The sequence below is a fragment of the Aptenodytes forsteri genome, unplaced genomic scaffold (genome assembly GCF_000699145.1).
Source record: "Aptenodytes forsteri isolate BGI_AS27 unplaced genomic scaffold, ASM69914v1 Scaffold27, whole genome shotgun sequence".
Lineage (NCBI taxonomy): Eukaryota > Metazoa > Chordata > Aves > Sphenisciformes > Spheniscidae > Aptenodytes > Aptenodytes forsteri.
In genome coordinates this window covers 3,231,621-3,253,144 of record NW_008794407.1, presented here as the reverse complement: position 1 = coordinate 3,253,144, position 21,524 = coordinate 3,231,621, and the positions used below count along the sequence as shown (strand labels likewise).

At 39.3% G+C, this 21,524-nt stretch overlaps 1 pseudogene; it reads right to left on the bottom strand.

Annotated features, from left to right (window-relative positions):
- Positions 1–608: 608 nt before the first annotated feature.
- Positions 609–21,524, bottom strand: part of LOC109279716 — a 22,360-nt pseudogene continuing 1,444 nt past the window's right edge.

Sequence of the window (21,524 nt, the reverse complement as noted above, 5' to 3'; positions counted from 1 at the left end):
CCTAAAGAATTAATATATATAAAACATCATGGCAAAATTGGCAGTATTAAAAAAATCTTTGTCTTCCTTCTGTTTTACTTTAAGAAGCTTGTGTTTTCACCCTGCACCTTACAAATTATCTGGATAACTGTGTTTTGATGACTTCATTCATATTATTTAACCTTTTAACACACTTATTAAGGCCGCATATATCAAAGGGAGCCTTTTGGGGATAGAAAAGAAACCTGTCTGATTCCCAAAGATCACGTGCTCAGATTTTTCTGAAACTCCAGTTCCTTTAAAGTTGTCATTCCATGAGTATAGAATCATCCCATAAATGTTTCCTGGACTTTTTCTTTAATTCTTTTATTTTCTGATGCTCCTCCCTGAATTTGACTTTAAAAATTTTCCCCACTCTCCAGACAATCCCAAGTGCTGTATAAATATACTTTATATATGTTCTTCGTGGAAAACTTCCATACTTTAAACAAGGGAAGGTGTTCATAACAATGACACCTATCCCATAAGGCATAACCTCCCTCCACTTTCTGCCTGGAGTTATACCTTCATTTTTTAAATAGGTGCCTGTGCCTGTGCAATCTGGCTGACCTATCTTGCTGTCTCCATCCCTAAGTGCAAGACCAGGCCCTGTCTGACATCCCTGTCTGCTGCTGAACTCCCATCTGCCTTATGAAGGCTTTCTTCTGCACCATGCCTGGCTTTGCACCGGTGACTGGGTCTACTTTTCGGCCAGATGCCCCACTTCCCTGGCTGGTTTCACACAGTGACCTTGCCTTGCTGCTTAAGCCCTGAGGAGTCTTAACAGCAGCCTCCTCAATTGCTGCAATGATCTGTTCCTCCATCCAGTTTCTAGTGGTAAGCCTAGAAGTACAATGTCTCATCAAGCTTTGTACCATAAGATTCAAAACCGCTTTTAACTGGTTTCTTAAAGCTTAAATTTAAACTTGAGGCTCCAGTTTGAATTAGGAAAATTAGTTTGCCAAGCTATGAGTATTTTAAGTTAAACTGAATCAGGGATTTTCCTTCTTTGATGAAGATATTTTAAGAAAAGTTACTGTGTTTTTTGGTCTTTCCTTTCAGCAGGTCACCATGCTCTACAATGTAGTGTAGAACCAGACAAATCCAAAAATCTCTGGAAGTTCCCTTGTAGCAACACACCTCAGAGCTAACTCCAAGGGACACAATTTGGAGTGCCCAGTAAGTTATAGTTGTTATACTATGAAAAAAGAAGATAGTCTAGGACTGCTTAAGAGAAACAAAAAGTAATACATGATTAATCAGAAATAGTATGTAGGAAAAAGAATAACTCCAAACACCTATATTTCAAGTTTGTCATCATCACCCCTAGACTCAAACTCCGACTTACGTTGTCATCTCAGTCCATTTCAGGTCCTGTTCATTTCATGCAGTACTGAAGCTAGCAGTGTTACATTTTTTCAAATATGGTTAGGATACCCTTTTCACATTTGCATGTCATAAATAGGTAGATTTCACCAGATAAAAGATGTCAAATACCTGAAGGATATCCAGAGCCTTCATCCCATATAGCTGTTTGAATGTGTCACGGCGGAGTGGAAAACACCTCACTCAAAAGAAAGAAGCAGCAATATGTTTTATTGAGGTAAAATAATAATTTGACAGAGTTCAATAAATTCAATGAAATTTAACAAATTTTGACAGTGGTTTACTAAGGTTCAATAAGTTTGATGGCAATGTTCACCCTATTAATTACTGCATGGAAGAAACATACAAAGGAAAATTGCGTTAGCAAAACTTACGAAGTTTAACAAGCTATTAGTCACTTACTGAGGATCTGTTGCAGCAAGGAATCTCTCAACGTCAAGGAATACGGGATCTCTCCATGCCGAGGAGTAAGGGATATCTCCGCCTCAGGCAAGGAAGGATCTCTGAGTCTTAGGTGAGAAATCTCAACCCTTGAGAGGCATCCCTGCTCAAGGGGAGAGTCACCTGGCGGTGGTCTAGCTACAATTCAGAAGGAGCTCAAATTGGGCTTGTCCAATGATCTGCCATTGGTAAAAGGTCTCTCTGCCTTGAGGAGCAACCTTGAGAGGCGTCCCAGCTCAAGGGGAGATCACCGCCATGCAGCCACGCTGCCTAGCAGGGAGACCTCAAAGGCGGCTCACTTAGGCTGTCGTATTTAGGGGATAAAGTGGTTGGCTCGTAGTCAAATCACATACGATGGAAAGTAGGCATGAGACTCCTTGTACCCACAACTAACTTTGTTTTTTAATAATTGAATTTTGGAAAAGCCACCTGTTATTTATGCGTTAATTGCATGATCGGTGCTCCAAACTCATACGTATTGATGCTCACTGTGTCATTCTGCTCCTTCATGGCTTTTCAGAGAACAGGTTGAAACTAGAGGAGTCCTTGGCCCAGCTAGAGCTCAGGTCTTTACCTCCTTTGGAGCCTGTACCAAATTACCACTAGTTTGGTTAAGGGGTCGAGCACATCCATCACACTCCACCCTGTGACTACAGTCAATCCACTTTATCAACTCATTAAGTGGTAGTACGGTTACCTCTTGCCTCTATATCATAAATATGTGGCATGTTGCAGATCAGTGGTAAGAGTCCAATTATTTGATAAGCTGTCTATTTTAAGTGTTAGTTATATACCGTGTTGGCATGCTTGCAGATCCACAGTAAGCAAATATTTTTAGTGTAAAATATTACTATTCATTTCATTTTGTACAGTATTGGGTGATTTCACGTGATGAACAAGGAGTATTTGCTTCGTTAAGTACCAAATCTTTACATACAGAAGGATTATATGTAATAAGCATAAGAATGTTAGAGCTAAAAAAATCACAACCAGATGAAGCATTCTATTCAAAGTTCCCGTTGCTGTCAGTGACCATCTGAATAAGGTATCCCACCAGTGATGTTCTCCATCCTTTTTTTACTCTTTCCTGAACATGGTATATTTCTTTTGCATCATGATGAATGGTAATCAAGGTTCTTTGTCCATTTTCTTGAACTTGTTTCAGCAATCGGTAGAGATCACCATGCTGTAATAGCTTTCTTATCAATGTAAGATTCATTCCAATAGGGGTAGGCAATAAATCTTGATACAATGTAGAGTTAGACTGTAGCAATTGGTGGGTTGTGACAGGAGCTAAAAAGTTAAAGTCACATCCCATAATTTTGGAAAAATTACAAATACAGATATTTGAGTGATTATATGTCTCTACAGTGGTGATGTCTGTAAATATAGAATCACAAAGGGTTCTCATACAAACACACCCATTTCCAACATATATAAGTATAGTTTCAGGGGTTTCATCAGGATGTGTTTCAAAATGGCATTTTGTTCAGTGTCAAGACAAATGTCTTGGGCCTTAATGGTATTACTTTCACAAATAAATCCTTGTTGTTCCTGTACAACACATGCATCAACATCAATAGTTTGCCATTTATTCCCATTTTGTTGGGCCCATATTCTATGTTCTAACGGATGGAGGACAGTTCTATTGTGATTTAATCCCGATGCAATGATTGGGTATATGTTGAGTAACGAAGCATTGCGTATCGTCAAAACAACAGCTGTGGCTTTATTGTCGGTGGGGTTATAAGTGAAATTAACTAGACGCCAGCAGGATTGGAATTCCCTTTCAAATTCAGTTGCATTATCCCAGATTACCTTTCAGATTTCAGTGGGTAAGGTGCCCTCTTCACCTTCTCTTGTAATTGCTGTCCCAGTAGATTGTACCCACAGTTGAGCCTGAATACAACCAAGAGCAAGAGACACATTAATTTGGGCTGCACCTAGTGTGTTCACAATTAGTTTATAGTCCTTTTCATTAATTCTTTCCCATTGGGGTATTATATCAGATAGGAGCCATTGGTTAGTTCCCAATGCCGATAGAGAAGATTGCAATGGACGCTCTAATTTGTGTAAATTACTTGTTGCTGAGCTTATTTTGTTTGCTACAACTTCAGCATCCATGCTGTTTAATACTCCTAATCCTATTCTTAAGATACCAGTCACATCTCTTCTTGATCGTTTTGAGGAGGTGAGGGTTCATCCCTGCAACCACGCTAACCATCCTGCATAGGCCGTACTTAGGAATGGTGAGCAAGTAGGTTTAATTGCAGAGATATTGATCTTCACTGATAGTTCCACTCATTTGAGGGACCACGATGGATTAAACAACACTCACTGTTGGCTTGTGTATTTAATAGTGTAAGGTCCAATTTTGGAAATTTGTGGGGATAGAGTTTTCTTATCTTTTACAATCGGGGTGGATGTTAAGTGAGGAGTGGTGGACATTGTTGTGCTAGGCTCAGCAACGTCTATTTTGAAGTGAAATGATAGTCCCACATCCCTGCAAGTCCAGATGCAGATTATGAAAACAGGTTGTACTAAGGTAAAATTGTACCAACAGTCCAGTCTTTCAGAGGTGCAAAGTTTTGTATCTTTTGTTATTGGGTTTGATGTAATGTTGTACAGGTATGTCTTCTCATGGGTAGACCCACTGATCATCTGGCATCCTATTTTAATTTCTTCCCCTGCTGTTCCCCAAAGTAGGGGAACTTTGCCATAAGCTTCATTTTTATACCAGCTCCACTCATTCTCTAAGTATAGTTCAGTTCCGTGCATGACCGTGGTGGAAAGATTTAAATTTCTCATGTTAGCATGTGTTCCCATACTCTCGATGTACTCAATACGAGCTTGAGAACATGGCCATTCTAGGGTTCTTTGGCCACAGATTAGGAGGAGCAGCATTGTCAGGGTTTGGACTAACATGAACACAGCATTTCCATCTGACATCCTGCGGGGTGCTGTAAGAGAGAACAAAGACTTGTTTCGATGGGGAGAGTCCAAACAGGTTACCCCGTTAAAAAGAAAGAAAAATCCACCGTGCACTGATTCTGTTTTGCACCATTGCTATCAGTAGCTTCCCAGGCAAGTGGGCCACAGGGTTTAGCTAGAGTCATAGGTACAATTCCAGTCTGTGGTAAATTTACCATGACAGGTTGTCCTGGCTGTAATGCTCTCGGATACTCTCTTTTCCCAGTAGGTGGAGCGCTAAGCTCAGTTTTTGGAAAGAATGCTCGGCTCACAGGGCTCCCGGTGGGGCCGTACCGAACCTTCAACCGCTGAAGTACTTTGGAAAGTCGAGTATCCCACGGGGATACTGGAAAAACAATAAACTATAATGTTAATGAAATAAATACGTAAAATACTTCCACTGTAATTTCTTTGTATAGAGATTGTGGTATCATTCAAGGTCTAGAATCGGGGTCAAGATTGTCCTGTTTCAGATTGAAAGGCTCAACTTATCAGGTGTTATCTGATCTCTGTTGATCGCTTATTGTCTAACCAATATTTATCTCAAATTGCTTGGAGACGCTTTGAGTACTTCAAACAACGTTCTACTATTATTTCTGGCAAGATATCGGATGTCTTTCAAAACTGCGTTGTGGGCTTTCAAAAGGAGATCCCAATGCAGCATACTACAGCAGGCAGCTGGAGGCTTGCCTGTCATTTGTAAAATGTGGAATCAATTAACTTTCAGATTATGGATACCTATTTGTGGCTATCTGTAGTGTAATGAAAAGCAGGCATAACTCCTGCCTTTACTTCCTCATTCAGATTTTTAAATTTTTCCTTTATTTGACAAAATGACCAGTGTTGACAGCAAAAAAAGCTCTTGCTACAGCAGGCAGCTGGAGGCTTGCCTGTCATTTGTAAAATGTGGAATCAATTAACTTTCAGATTATGGATACCTATTTGTGGCTATCTGTAGTGTAATGAAAAGCAGGCATAACTCCTGCCTTTACTTCCTCATTCAGATTTTTAAATTTTTCCTTTATTTGACAAAATGACCAGTGTTGACAGCAAAAAAAGCTCTTGGGATTAAATGATTGTGCTTGTTTTGCAGGCTATGAGCTAAGAGATGTTGTTTTACCTTCCTAATAATGAAGAGGAGAACAGTAAAACAGAGAAAGTCAGGGTATTATCAGACACTAGAGATGACCAGTGAATACACTACGGGTGCCTGGATAATATATAGCACATTTCTTAACCTATCTCAATTTCACAAATCAAAACTGAAACTGGGAAGAATAATTTTAGACATATTTCTAATATAAGAGAACTACAAGAATTAATTTCTGACTGTACTATAACATCTAGTGGAAAAAACACCAATATTGAACACAAAGTTTCTGCAGGTAGGAAATCCTAAAAGCTCCTGCTTAGCTTTCTCAACAGTCAATTACTCTTACTGCTGAATGTATTTACACTTGTCACCATTATTTTAATTTGTCCAATTTCAGTTTCCATCCACTGGATCTTATTTTTATCTTTCTGACAAGTTCAAGGGATGTTATCAAAGCTTTAATCCCTTGAGACAGCTGACAGTTACACCTAAAATGTGTCTCAAAATGGATTGAGCTGCTGAAGCTTATAGTATTTTCTAGTTCACTGATCATTTTCATGAGTCTATTTCAGTTTAAGAGAATCTTTTTCCAGCTTTTGCTGAGTATGGGCCAAGTAATCCAGAACTGACCGTACCACAGAGAGGTAATAAACTTGCTGCCGATCCACTGTGGATTATATACTCCAAAGATCATACTGACTTTTCTGGATAGATAACCCCCCACCTTCAAAAGTTAACCGAGTAAACTGTTGCTATTCCTTTTTAAAACAGGGAAAAGCATATCAGTTAAGCAATTTATTATATTAGTAAAATACATGCATTTAAGGTTAACTGACCATAAACACTTACAACATTTTTTTTTCCCCTTAGGAGTTTACTGGTGATAACATTGATGTTTCATTTGGGAATAAACCCACTCTTCCTTTAGCTTTAAAAAACTTTGTATGGGTTGTTACAGACCACACAGGGTTTTACTTTTACACCTGCAATTTCTTAGTAATATTCAGATACAATAATTTTCCCCATCTTAAAATGCATTCTTTGACAAGTACCTAGAAAAAGCATTTGTTAAAAAGCAGTTGTTAGTTTTGCAATCAGGTTTATAACAGCAGATTCTTTTGAAAGTAGGCTGCAATTGACATGATCTATCAGAAGCATTTTAGTAACTGTCTTTAATTTATCACTGTCTGTCTCTCATTGTTTTTAAAATAATGATGTAAAATCCTTCAGGAAATGCATAGAGAACAGCAACCAATAATGTTACAGATAACAAGGAAAGATAATTCTAACATTTATTTTGAAGTCTTGAAGTGTCATACTCTTTCTCACAGCAGTTTAATTTCTTGTAAATAGTAGAGCTAATAAAGACATGCCCTATGAAGAAAAGTATTAACTGGAATTTAAATTTAATTCAGAAAAGATGCCATCAAAGGTATTATGATACAAGCTTTTTTGTTTGTTTGTTTTATGTTATGGGCACAGGAATATTAAACAGATTGATATGCCTCTTAGAAGTTCGGCACTACTGAAATGCAATGCCATAGTTCCTAAATAGGATTTGTAGTATGTCTGTCTATGCACTTCCTTTTGAAACCTCTGGCTATGAATAAGTCTAAATTATCTTTCAAATATATTTTGTTTATTTCCTCTCCTTCTTGCTTAGGATAATTTTCTGCCATTTCTTCTTCACAGCCTGCATTTGCTTAAAATAAAGAAAATATATTATTTAAATAAGCTGGATAGACTTTTTTTTTCCTTAACCTATTTTTCTTCACCAACACCTCTGCAGTAAAAAGTGACTTGGTTTCCTCAGCTTTTCATTCATGAAGTCTCCACTCTCCTCCTTGCACACTCTTCTTTCTTATTTTCCTTTCATGTGCACGTAAGTTCATCTGGAGGAGAACTGATAGTACTTTGAATGATTCCTATGGCATTTTCAGTCAAATACGTGAAGTCTGGGTGTACTAGACTCAGATTATACAGAAGTGTCACACTACTAGTCTGATTTGAGTACTTCTCCCTCTTATTCAGAACAGGTAAAAGGAACATAAGAGGTGATCGGTAGTATTCATGGGTATTACAATAAAAATGGAGAGGCTGAACAGTTACCCTAACCATATATGACATAATTTCCATTCAAACAATGCTCATTGCTCATCAACATTTTCGTTTTTTAAAGGAGTTTTATTGCCTGCTTATGATTCACGGGTGCGGCTCATTTGTACCAGATCAAAGAAAGGTGCAAGAACAGTTCAGCAACTTTGGTGGGTTGATAGCGTAGGCTAGTAACCTCCTCCAGAGTAGCCAAGGCAATAGCACAAACAAAACCAGCGTAGAACCATTCAATGTTATGCTGAATTTCACTAAGGAGCTGTTGTATCAGACAGCCACAACTGAGCCCCAATATATCAGCTGGGTTCCCTAGAAAGTGACAGGGAGACTCACCACCTGAGCCAACAGTAGTTTGGCTCCTTCTGCATTCTGTCTTCAATTTTACTACTTCCCATTACAACCCCTCTGTATTTTGAATTATTATGCTTTTGCTTTCTCCAATTTACTTCCTCACCCTCTTCCCCTCGGTATCTTGTAAGTCTGGAAAATTGGAGCTGAATGTACCCAGATCAATAAAATATAACACAAAACCTGATTTTTACACCGGGAAATTATTTTTTTTAGTTTGCTTAATGATACAGTCTCTTCCATATAACGACGTTAGAATATTACTCAGGCACTATAATAAGCATGTGTGATCACGTGCATTGCCCACATAACATCTTTTGAAGCAAACAGGTTTCTTCTGACATTTGCAAGAAATACGAAGATATTTTGTACCCCTGAGATACTGTGTCTAAGATCCAACTGTGAATCACCCATCTGTTTCCACAAAGGGCAATGACCTATCAAGATTGAATGGTGATTTGCAAATCCTAAATGCAATACATCATTAAAAAAATGGAGCCACACGCTGAACTGATGGTATGTCAGCTGGAATCATCCAACATCCACAAACACTCATTTTAGATAGCCTACTAGTACACTTGTAAGGCAAAGAATTTGACTCAGAGCTGTTATGAATTATATTTACTTAAGAGGTCGAGTAAAAGTAAAAGACGACCTTTTGCACCTAAAGCAATTACATACAAATATAGCTGAGGTATACTGCATAAATTGGTATAAATTTACTAAATTAGAAATAAAAATGAATCCCAGCCTATACAATCCATGCCTCTCCCCCTACAAATCATGCAAATTCCTGTTGTGGGGTGAAAAAATTGTTTTCAGATGAGGATTTTTTGTGTCTGTTTTTTTCATGCCATTAGCTTTACTTTGAATTCTTCCACCTGCTGTACTTAGATAGTATGCAGAGGATTTTTAGTAGCTACAACATGCCAAAATGACCATAAGCCACCAATATCGATGCAGTAATATAGTATAGACATAGTAAGACAGTATAGCTGTTAGTTCAAAGTATCAGCTAAATCAAAGCCAACTTGACTAGCATTGTGTCAGAATGTTTGTAAGCAATTCAGCTTAAAAAGTCATGCCACAAATAATTAGGGGGAGTCAGACGGGGCTTTAAAGGGTATGAGACTGCCCTCATATATACCATGAGACTATGGTATATAGACCTTCTATAAAAAAATTGTTTCCTTCTCACATTTGCCACTTGCTGCATCCTGCACCCTGCTTCCCCCAGAAAAAACACTATAGTTTTGTCTTGAGACGTGAAGAGTGCTGGAATCTCTTCAGAGCATTTATAGCCCTTACGTAGCACAGTGCACAGCTAAAAGGGGATACCTTATGCACCAATTACATGATATTTGTCTGCCAAGTAGAGAGGAGCTGAGACTGTGGTGATGGGTTTGATGTGAGGTACTTTAAATTGCTGCCTCCTGGGGGGAGACAACTTGTGCTTCACAGATGCTGAACTAGAAAGGGTTTCTACCTCTTTTTTTATATCATTTTTGCCCAGTTCAATGTGGAAAAGAAGATTCCTTGAGCTGAATAAAAGCAGGATTTACCATACACTGAACAGATTAATAGTGCCATAATAGAATTCTAGTGCAATTACTAAGTTCTTGAAGGTTCAGTTGCCACACCTCTATAATGTTATTCTGCAGTCCTTGAGTCATCTGGACTCTGTAAGACTGTGATAGAAGATGATGTGAAAAATCTTTTCCAGCATTCAAACCTATACATTTAAAGCAGAGGCAAGTTATCTGCTTGGACTGAGGGTAGATTTCAGTACTACTTAGCCTCACTTTAAACATCAAGATTTTCTACTGATTTCATAAGAGTAAAGGAAACAGATCGGGAGCCATGTGAGGTCAAAATCTTCCTACACACATCTGCCAAGTAAATATCAGTGTGCTGCAAACAGATAATAGTACAGATGTTGGTGAACTAAGATCCTAGCCAGGAATTCAATTTCAATTTTAAATTCTATTTACAACTTAAGGAGATACATTACCAATAATTAGGATATTATATATTCATCAGAATAAATGGCATCAACATAAGCTTCCATGATTAACTCATTAACTTATCATGAAAGCATCATCTTAAAGCACTAGTTGATGGAGAAATTTAAATAACCTAGTAAGTCTTCCAAATATTTTTTTCAAAATTGTTAGCAAGAAACCCGATGTTGAGTGTTCTACTCTTCTCTCTAGATAAAAACAATGCTCCTAGCAACACTGTATATCTGTTTTACACAATCAAGCTTGTTTCAGAAAATCAGTTCTTGTCAGAGGTCTCCAGTCAACTTCTGTTCATTGAGGATCATGCTTGACATCTCAATAACTCCATCACAGAATCATAGAATAATTTAGGATGGAAGACACCTATGGATGTCATCTAGTCCAGCTTCCTGATCTAATCAGGGCCAAACCTGAAGAAAGATCCAGCTTCAAATTTAAAAGTGGATTGCTCAGAGCCATGTCCAGTTGAGTTCTGACCATCTCTAAGGATGGAGATTCCTCAACTTCTCCCACCCACCTGTTCCAGTGTTTGATCACTCGTTTACAATTTGTTTCCTGATACCTAATAGGAATTTCTCTTGTTGCAACTGGTGTTCATCGTCCCTTATCTTTTCAATGTGCCCTTCCAAGAATAATCATAATTATATTTTTCTTTCCGCAAACAAAAGAATAACTTTGCTTTGATAGTATTACTTTGATTGAATCTGGTTATTTGTTCAACATGCTCAAATGCACTGAAATTCAAAGATTAACATACAAAAGCCACAGCCATTTCATAATTATTTCAGTAATATTTTTATTGTTTCATAATGTACCAGACTGAAGAACTAGAGCAGGTAAAGGCTGGCAGCAGAGACTTTTTACCTTCTTGAATCTTGGAAACACTCTATGTGTCATAACTACAACATGTAGTCTCTACCTTTTTTTTTTTTTTATTTTTGTATATTTGCAAAGAATGTTTTTAGGATATCAGCCATGTTAAGGGGGGAAAAAGTGAAAGAGCATTCTAAACCAAGCCTATCGGCCAAGAGAAATGTTACTTATCAATGACCTTTGTTTCTCCCACAGATATCAGCTGTAGGAAACTCCTTACTCTCTTCTTCTAGCCAAACTGATACAACAATCTGAGAGAAGGTAAGCTTCAAGCGTTACAGCTTCAGGAAAAGAAAACTAAGAAACCTTCAAGGAGAATCACCACAATCCTCCGTTTTAAACATGTTCATTAATTAAGGCAGCTCAGATTACAACAATTTCAGAGTTGTCCTACAGAGACAGTCAGATATAATTTTGAACTGGGAAGTTGGAACCAAATTAAGGTTCTGAATGATTTTATATACCTCTTTTACCTCCACAGCAATACAGATGATAAAATCTCCAGATGGCAATGTTTTTGGTTTACGTAGAGATAAAAATTGTCATCTTTATACTTTGTATGTGAATCAGATTGGTTATGTTCTTCCCAAAAAAATATTCTACAATATTTATAATTCTTAAGTATGTGCAAGAATCAGTTGTGCTTAAAAAAAGTGAAAGATCAAAGTAACTGAAAGTGCAAGAAGAATTGATCATATCACTAGAAACAGAGGCCCTTCCCAAGTCTTCTGCCTCTCTATAAGAGTAAGAAACCAGCACTACCGAAATAAGTATGTGCAAAAATAAGACTAATGGTCCCCACAGATACCTCTGTGACTCAGAAGTGACTTGAGTTTAGCTGACCTTGCCCATGCCTGGAGGATAAATTAGATGAGTTTTCAGGATCCCCTCCAGCCTGGGACTCTCATATCCATTATAAGAGCTCAATGCATTGCTTAACTTACTACATTCTTTGTTTCCCAAAGTGACATAAGGAACTGATAACAGGCATTGCTAGAAGTATTCCTCCCTCCTTTTGACACTGCGTAACAGCATCCATGACCTTACAGCCAGGCTTTTAAGCAGCAACCACAATTCATCTTGTGAAAGCTACATCAGACAAGAGTTAACATATTCTAGAGCTATGCATACTATGAGCGCAGATCATTCCAGCTGCAATAAATTCAGTAAAATTAAATCTAATTCTTAGATATTTAAAAAAAAAATTTGAAGTGATGAAAGTTTTTAACAATTGAATCTGTACATTTTAAACATGTTGAGGAGACAAACAGACCACTTGATGTAAAATCTTGTCTCTTGGTATTAACATGGGGTAAATGTGAAATTATTGAAACTTACAATAACTGTGAATTACTTAGGAGAACAAGCTTTTTTGGCCTGTCTCTTTGTAGAAACACAGCAAATGAAGATTTTAGGAGACAGGTTAGTTGAAGGTAAAACATGAATGCTGAATGAAAACAGCTTGCCAGCTTTTGTGAGACTGAAAAAAATAGTTTACAGAACTTTCTGCACAAAACTAGAAAACAAAATATATTTTAGTAAAGAGAAACCTTACGGTATAATAGCCATCATTTCTACTGCGGGAAAATCAACTGACTGATTAATAATTTATTGTATGGCCAAGCAGAATTTTAAATTTGTTTACCTTTGAGGCCTTAAAACTACATCTGTGCATTCATCTGTTTGTTTCTATTTGTTTCAGTGAGGTATTTTGGGAGCCAGTGACAACTGTCCCTTTCTCAGTCCCTTTCTCTGTTTTGCCGTCTGCTGACATCTTATATTCTCAATTGTGTAAGGCTCTTGTGAGCCTCCTCAAGACAACTTTGTAAGCAAACAAATTACACTGAGCTCTGTGCTTTTATCAGGTATGCAATGTGACAGTTTAGAAGATAAAACCCCAAAAGGGAAAACAGCCTGTAGAGATTTGCAATATTGTAAAATGACAGGAAAAAATATAATCAGGTTAAAAACAGACTAAAATATTACCCACAGCATTGTGTAGGAAAACTTCACAAGCCTTAGTAGTATGACATTTTAAGATAATTCTGTGTAGTAAGTTATAACAGATACACCTTCACATTTGACGATAAAAAAAAAATTGCAAAGCTCAAATGTAATTTGTATTAACTTGGTCAAAAGACTAGCTGAAGACGTAATTTCACATGTAGGGAAATCTAGGTCTCCATCTAGATATTTTTTTCCCATCTAGGAAATCCCATCCAGGTAAAAACCTAGAATTTATTTTTACTTATGCCTAATTTAAGAAAAGCAATATAGTGTTATGATTAATATAGCACCACAATGAACAGTTCAAATAAAGTGAAAAATTAAAGAATATTGTAGCTACTGCATACTCACAATATTTTTGCACACTCACGATGCTATACTGTAGTTGAATAGAAAATAGACATGAGGAATTTTATCTCAGTTTTGATGGAAAACATGGAATTCTATGTCAGTTTTCCCGAGGACATTGTCATTCCCTAAATACTGAGGCTCACAAAACTTTTGAGGACTCCTTGGTGTTTGAGGAAAGCCATGGCCTTTCACATCAAACAAAAGATGAAAACCCAAAGCCTTGAGATCTCAGGATTAGTAATCAGTGCAACATGAGTGGGAACAGTCTGGCTGGAAGGAGGATCGATCAATCGTCGGTGTGGGGCTAGGCTCCTGCCAGCTCAGGTAAGCGCAGCCAACATGCAACTGCTGTAACATACAAGCCAAATGCTGTGGCCAGCAAGCAACAACCCACTGCTGGAAAATATGTTCAGAATTCTGTGTACAACTATTAAGACTACACATGCAAAAGCATTTATATACCATTGCTCAAACTGCATGTGTCCACAGCATTGTAAACCTAAATTAGCTTAGACTTCTGTTTTAGCCATTTTTCGGAAGTGGTAACTTGTATGATACTACTGAAAGAGACAGTAGTTTAAGAATATGAGATTTCTTTCCAGTTGAAAGAAATTTCAGTGCAATAAAGGTGAAAATATTAAATACATCATATGGAATTTGATCTTTTGCACTTGGTCCAGCTAAATAGGAAATGAGAAGTGGCTAGAATCACTCTTTTTTCTGCATCCTAGGAAATGGGTAGTCACAGACATTGTGTAGCTCCAGTGGTGCTATGTGACCCAAGTGCAAATATGCAAAGAGCACCTGAAGAATGTTTGCTTTAAAAAAATACTAGCCTTCATTGTTGGAGAAATTTAGAATACACATAGACTCGAGACTCCATGGCAATAATTTTATAAAATAATATACTCATTAGAAGCTGACATAGGAAATTATGTATCTAATAGTAAGTTACTTTTACCAAGGTGTGTTACACTATGACTGTGTTCTGGTGAGTAAACTAAATACGCCTGAGACCATCCTCCAGTGCTGAGGCCAGCTGCCACTGAACAGCCTGCATCCGTAATATTAAACTCTCTTATCCTTCGAAACAGGCTCACACACAAACTGCCGGTTGGGAATGATTCCTGGAAATGATCACTCTAGCTCGCAGACTGCACACACGAATAACCTGAGGGAGTGCCACTTGGCACAGGCCAGAAGCACAAAAGGTATTGTTCTAACGGTTTGGCAATACAGGACATTCCTGAGCACTATTTAATTTACCAGTACAGATACAGCCTACAGACCCTCTATTTTCAGTCTCTAAAGTATAAATAGTACAAAAAATTACAATAATAAAAGACTGAATCAAATAAAAACTTTGCAAATTAGGCGAGCTACTTTTGATTATTTTGCATAAGTACGTTCAAAGCTTGCTATAATTCTTAGGGTGAATGCAAAGAGTAACATCAGCTCAACATTAAAACCTACCACACTGGATTTTAGGAGTACTATTTCAAAGGAAGCCAAAAGAATTTGATGTCAAGTTTCCATGGGAACCCTTAAAATTTCCAGTGAAGGTATCTTAAGGTAATGCTCCACATTTCAAACATTCACTTCTATTAATGCTATTTTACCTGGATTGTCTGTATATGAACATCTGTTTGCATTCCCAGACTCTCACATAATTAAACCATAGTTGCCAGACTATTAAACCCAATACACTGTCTTAAACAGGGACTGTTCTCAAACTTTCACAGACTTTAAAATGACACAGAAAACATCACCATAAACAGATATGGGATAACTCTCTTAGAAGGGTCTTACGACTGGCATAAGACCCACTGGCAAAAAAAATGTTTTCTGATGTTCAGAGGGAATCTCCTGTATTTCACTTTGTGTCCACTGCCTTTGGTCCTGTCAATGGACACCACTGCAAAGAGCCTGGCTCCATCTTCTTTACACCCTCCCTTCAGGTATTTATATACATTAATAAGATCCCCGCTGAGCCTTGCCTTCTCCAGACTAAACAGTCCCAGCTCTCTCAGCCTTTACTCATATGTGAGATGTTCCAGTCCCTTCAATTATCTTTGTGACCCTTCTTTGGACCCTATCCAGTATGCCCATGTCTTTCCTGTATTGAGGAGCCCAGACCTGGACACAGCACTCCAGGTGTGGCCTCACCAGTGCTGAGTAGAGGGGAAGGATCACCTCCTTCGACATGATGGCAATACTTTGCCTAATGCAGCCCAGGATACCATGAGCCTTCTTTGTGGCAAGGGCACATTGGTGGCTCATGTTCAACTTTGTGTGCATCAGGACCCCCAGGTCCTTTTCTGCAAAGCTGCTTTGCTGCCAGTCAGCCCTCAGCATGTACTGGTGCATGGGGTTGTTCCTCCCCGGTACAGGCCCTTTGCACTTCCCCTTGTTGAACTTCATGAGGTTCCTGTCAGCCCATTTCTCCAGCATGTCCGGGTCCCTCTGGATGGCAGCCCGACCCTCTGGTGTGTCAGCCACTCCTCCCAGTGTTGTGTCATCAGCAGACTTGCTGAGGGTACACTCTGCCCCATCATCTAGATCATTAATGAAGATGTTAAACAGGACTGGATCCAGTATTGACCCCCTGGGGTACACCGCTAATTACTGGCCTCCAACTCGACTTTGTGCCACTGACCACCACCCTCTGGGCCTGGCCATTCAGCCAGTTTTCAATCCACCTCACTCTATGCTCATCCATCCTGTACATCACGAGCTTGCCTCTGAGGATCTTATGGGAGACAGTGTCAAAGGCCTTAGTGAAGTCCAGGTAGACAATACCCACTGCTTTCCTGTTGTCTATCAAGCCAGTCATTTCATCATAGAAATTGATCAGGTGATTCAACATTACAGTGCAACTAGAACTTAAGACAGACACCTTAGGGTGCCCACAGGAGAAAAATACGTTAATATACGTTCCAGGGCTCCTCAACCTAATGAGCAATATAGAAGAAAATTTAAAAGAATATTAAAATCCTCCTTTTTTTAGTAGCACCTTGGTTTACTGGAATGCTTCTTGTCATTTCCTATTATACTTGCAACTCTGCAAGTTTATTTGTCTCACTCCAAGTTTCCTTTTTTAATACAAATAAGTCAAACATTTCAGACCTGTGGGAATGCATTTAAGGGAGAATGCCTTTACTTTCTGCTGCCTCTCAACCACATTAAAACATTAGTGACTTACTGGAAAGCTCAGATGTTCCCACACTTTTCAGCAGGGATTGAAGGGTGAAACTGAAAGACAGGTGTGTACACAACAGGTAGAGTTTTGCACTGAATGAAAACCAGCCCAAAATTAAGACAATCATAATCTTTTGAAAAACGATTTCTTCTAGGAGTTTGTTTTTTTTTTCTTCAGCTTTATTTAAAGAAATATGTTTACTGATAAGTTTCAGACTTGTGCTGGCAGAATTTTTTCCAGTGATTGTGGCTCTTCAGGTGGCCTGGATCTGGGCTCTGAAGAGACATCCTGGTTTCCTTGCAGAGTGGGAAAAGAGATTGCCCAGCTCCCAGGACAACAGGCATTGGATGTGGTTGGTGATAGCAGTGGAGGAAATAGATCTGTGTGTGAGAACAAGGAAGATAAAGAAACTATGTACCTTTTGGGGAAAAGAAATAGGTTCTTGAACAATACTGGGAATGGATGTAAATGGATTTGGGGGATTTATAAGAACAACAAAGCAGAAGGAAAAAGATAGGGGAGAAGATGACCTCAAGAACTGGCAGGGGAAATTTGGTCTAGGTCCAAATGGATGGTAAGCACAGAAAAGAAGCAGGTAAGTATAACAGAGTCAGGCTAGGAGACAGTTGAATGCTGGGGGAAAGGCCGACAGGGACAAAGGGGCATCAATAAGTGGGAACAGGATTTTCTGCATACAGGGACTGGAAAGACCAGCCTAAGAGGAAAACAGTCTTTGCAAGATGAGGACAATGGAATGGTTGTGAAGAAACTAGCATGGGAAGGAGACGGGCTGGCAGAAAGCTCCAGGTCTATTAAAAATTAGAGTTCAGCTTGTAGTGAATGCTATCAGCAAATATTTCATACTCTCTGGCAAAGCAGGTATCATCCACTCATGGATGCCATCCTCTCTCATACAAGGTGCTGTCAGCTAGAGCTGGCAGTTTCTTTATGGTCTGGGCTGCTTGCCTCAAAAAGCCTTGTTAACATATACAATACTGTATTAAAAACATTGCTGATTTCATTTTGTGTGTGCAATTCAGTCTAATGACAAGTTTGCACACATCTTCCAGAGGACTACCACTTTCTTTTGTTCCCAAAAGGGACACTGCTCATTAAATGAGCAGCTGTTAAATAGTTTATTCTGTTATTCAATGTCGTTCCTAAATCTTATTTACTATGCACTCTTTGATTCCACTTTGAAGGAAGACCTACTGAATTGTTAATTTCCCTGGGGCTTTTCACTGCCCCATCATTATAGCATTTGAGGGCTTTATCCATTAATATATCTTTACAACACATTCTAAGCGAGGGAGCACGCTAATCTCATTTTAAAGATAGGATTCTAAGGGTTTCTAATAATTTGGGGTGCCCATTTTGAGAGAGATTGCTATTTATATATCATACATTCCAAGCACAGTTTGAATAGATTTTTATCTTGCAACTTTGAGCATTCAGCCTTTGGCAATTAAGTCTTTAGAATCTAAAATTGGTCACCCCAAAATGAATGGACAGCCTCCAAAATGTTTAGGCAGGTTTCCTAGTATCACAAATTCTGATGTAGGCACTGGAGGGATATAAGTTTGCTCTCCATTGTGACTTTCCACTTTGTGGGCTATGAAATTGTCTGTTGTTTTCGTGAGTCCTTCCTTGCACTCACAGGAATACAGGCCAAAGTCCGGGAAGTGATCCTCTGGCTAATAGGAGTCTTCCGTAGTTGCAACCATAGAATTCTATTCATAAATCTATTCAATACGTAATTTCTAACTCTTGCAGAAAGTGGAGTGGGATTTCAAAATCTTTAAATCGTTGAAGAGCAAGTTCATCCTTTACTTTAAAGAGGCAAGATTCCTACAGAAAAAGTGCATGCAGTCACAGAAGTGAACACTATTGTACTATACATTCACTGGCAATCTGAATTCTGCCGTTCCTTAACCGAAGTGTTTGATTTTACTGTAATACTCATATGTACATTGTGTAGCTGCAGTACATTCAGCTGTGTCCTTGTCAGATTTTTTTTTACCTTGCTGATCTCATTTTTAAGATGAGGAGTTCCTACCTTTACAGAAGGCCCATTATAATAGCTTGCATGAAGCAGTGAGAACTCCCAGGATATTTATTTAAACTGTTCTGAACTCTTTTCCAGGTTCACTTAAGAGTTTACGACTGGTTCTAAGGCTCTTCAATGAACCTAGGGCAGGTAAGTCCCCCAGGAACTGATTCCCTTTGTATAACAGGGAAGCAATTTTGAGTTTAAGCTTAAGTTTTGTAACATTTAGTCTACAAAAGAGATAATTCCCAGCTGCTGTTTTAAATTCTCCAAAACATTCAGATACCCAAGAGATCCAGAAGTCGATGTACAAGTGAACTCAAGAGGAGTTGACAAACCACAGGGTGAAATTCTTTTATCATCAGGAATCCGATAAATGATAGAATGCCAGGAATTGCTGTTAAATATCCATGGTATGAGAAGGAAATAAACAAAACCACTAGTTTAAACACTAAATTAAAATAAAAGGGGTAGATTTCAACTAGGCACATAAATCCTCATTTGGGTGCCTATTCCCACAATGACCAAAGCTGGAAGCATATGATTTCTGGAAACACGAGAAAGGCTTTGGCTCTACCTGCAGGTCTGCACCTGCAGAATAGGTTTGGTATCCTGGTAGCAGATGAGGGGTTGGGAGCTCTGTCAAATGAAGCATCAAAGCTGCCTGAGCCATGAAGAAGCATCAAGAGGAAGCAGTGAGTATTAGTAGCGGGTAACTCCCTGCTGTGGTGAACAGAGGTCCCCATCTGCCAGCTTGACCTGTTGTCTAAGGAGGTTTGCCTCTTATTGAGGGCTCAGCATGTTCTGGCATGCCATGGAAAAATTACCAAGGCTTATCCAAGCCCTTAGACTATAACACTGCTACTCTTGTCTCCACATGGGCACCAACAATACTGCCAGAGGAGACCTGGAACATATCATAGAATCATTAAGGTTGGAAAAGACCTCTAAGATCATCGAGTCCAACCGTCAACCTAACACCACCATGCCCACTAAACCATGTTCCTAAGTGCCGCATCTACATGTCTTTTAAATACTTCCAGGGATGGGGACTCAACCACTTCCCTGGGCAGCCTCTTCCAATATTTCACCACTCTTTCAGTAAAGAAATTTTTCCTCACATCCAGTCTAAACCTCCCCTGGTGTAACTTGAGGCCACTTCCTCTCATCCTATCGCTAGTTACTTGGGAGAAGAGACCAACACCCACCTCGCTACAACCTCCTTTCAGGTAGTTGTAGAGAGCAACAAGGTCTCCCCTCAGCCTCCTTTTCTCCAGGCTAAACAGTCCCAGTTCCCTCAGCTGCTCCTCATAAGACTGATTGTAATCAATCAAGATTGATTACATAGCCCTGGGCAGAGCATCAAGGACAAGGAAGCCCAGGTGGTGCTCTCCTTGATCCTGCTGGTGAGGAGGAAGGGTTTAAGGAGAAATAGATGGATTCTGTGGGTCAACAACTGACTGCACAGCTGGTATTGACAACAGGGATTTAGTTTTTATGACCACAGAACCCCATCTGAGGATTGCAGACTGCTTGGAAAAGACAGGATCCATCTGATGAAGTGAGGCAGAAGTATCTTTGCCAACATACTGGCCAACCTGGTGAGGAGAGCTTTAAACTAGGAGGAGGGAGATGACAATCCATAGTCAAGTGAGGAAGTGGTGGACTAAGTTGGCTAAAAAAGTATGCAGGGCAATGTGAACAAGACAGACCTTGTAATTACAAAACAGGGCTGAAGGGAGCCCACTTCAAACATATGCACATAAATAAGGAAGCACCTATGGGACAGCACTATGCAGAAAGCTTTTATCTTTCCCAGGAAATCTGTATGACCGAGAGCTTCTCTGAAGTGCCTACACAGTAATGCATGCAGTGTGGGAAAGAAACAAAAAAGTATTAAAGGTCCGTGTGCAACTGCAAGGTTACCATCTCATTGGGAAATATAGTGAGATAGCTTACATGACTGGAATGCTGCAATGGATGGATACCAGCTCTTTAGGAAGGACAGGCTGGGAAAGCGAGGAGAGGGAGTTGCCATTTATGTGAGAGAGCAGCAGGAATGCATGGAGCTCTGCCTGGGGACAGATGATTAGCCAGCAGAGGGCTTGTTAATCAGGATTAGAAGGCAGACTAATATGTGGGTGATGTTGTGGTGTGGGTCTTCCACAGTCTGCCTGATCAGGAAGTAGTAGTAGATGAGGCCTTCTTCAGACAACAGGAAGAATCCTCATCTTCACAGGCCCTGGTCATAGAATCACAGAATCATAGAATGGTTTGGGTTGGAAGGGACCTTAAAGATCACGTAGTTCCAACCCCCCTGCCGTGGGCAGGGACACCTTCCCACTAGATCAGGTTGCTCAAAGCCCCATCCAACCTGGCCTTGAACACTTCCAGGGAGGAGGCATCCACAACTTTTCTGGGCAATCTCTTCCAGTGTCTCACCACCCTCACAGTAAAGAATTTCTTCCTTGTATCTATTCTAAATCTACCCTCTTTCAGTTTTAAACCGTAACCCCCTGTCCTATCACTACACTCCCTGATAAAGAGTCCCTCCCCATCTTTCCTGTAGGCCTCCTTTAAGTACTGATAGGTTGCTGTAAGGTCTCCCTGGAGCCTTCTCTTCTCTAGACTCAACAACCCCAACTCTCTCAGCCTGCC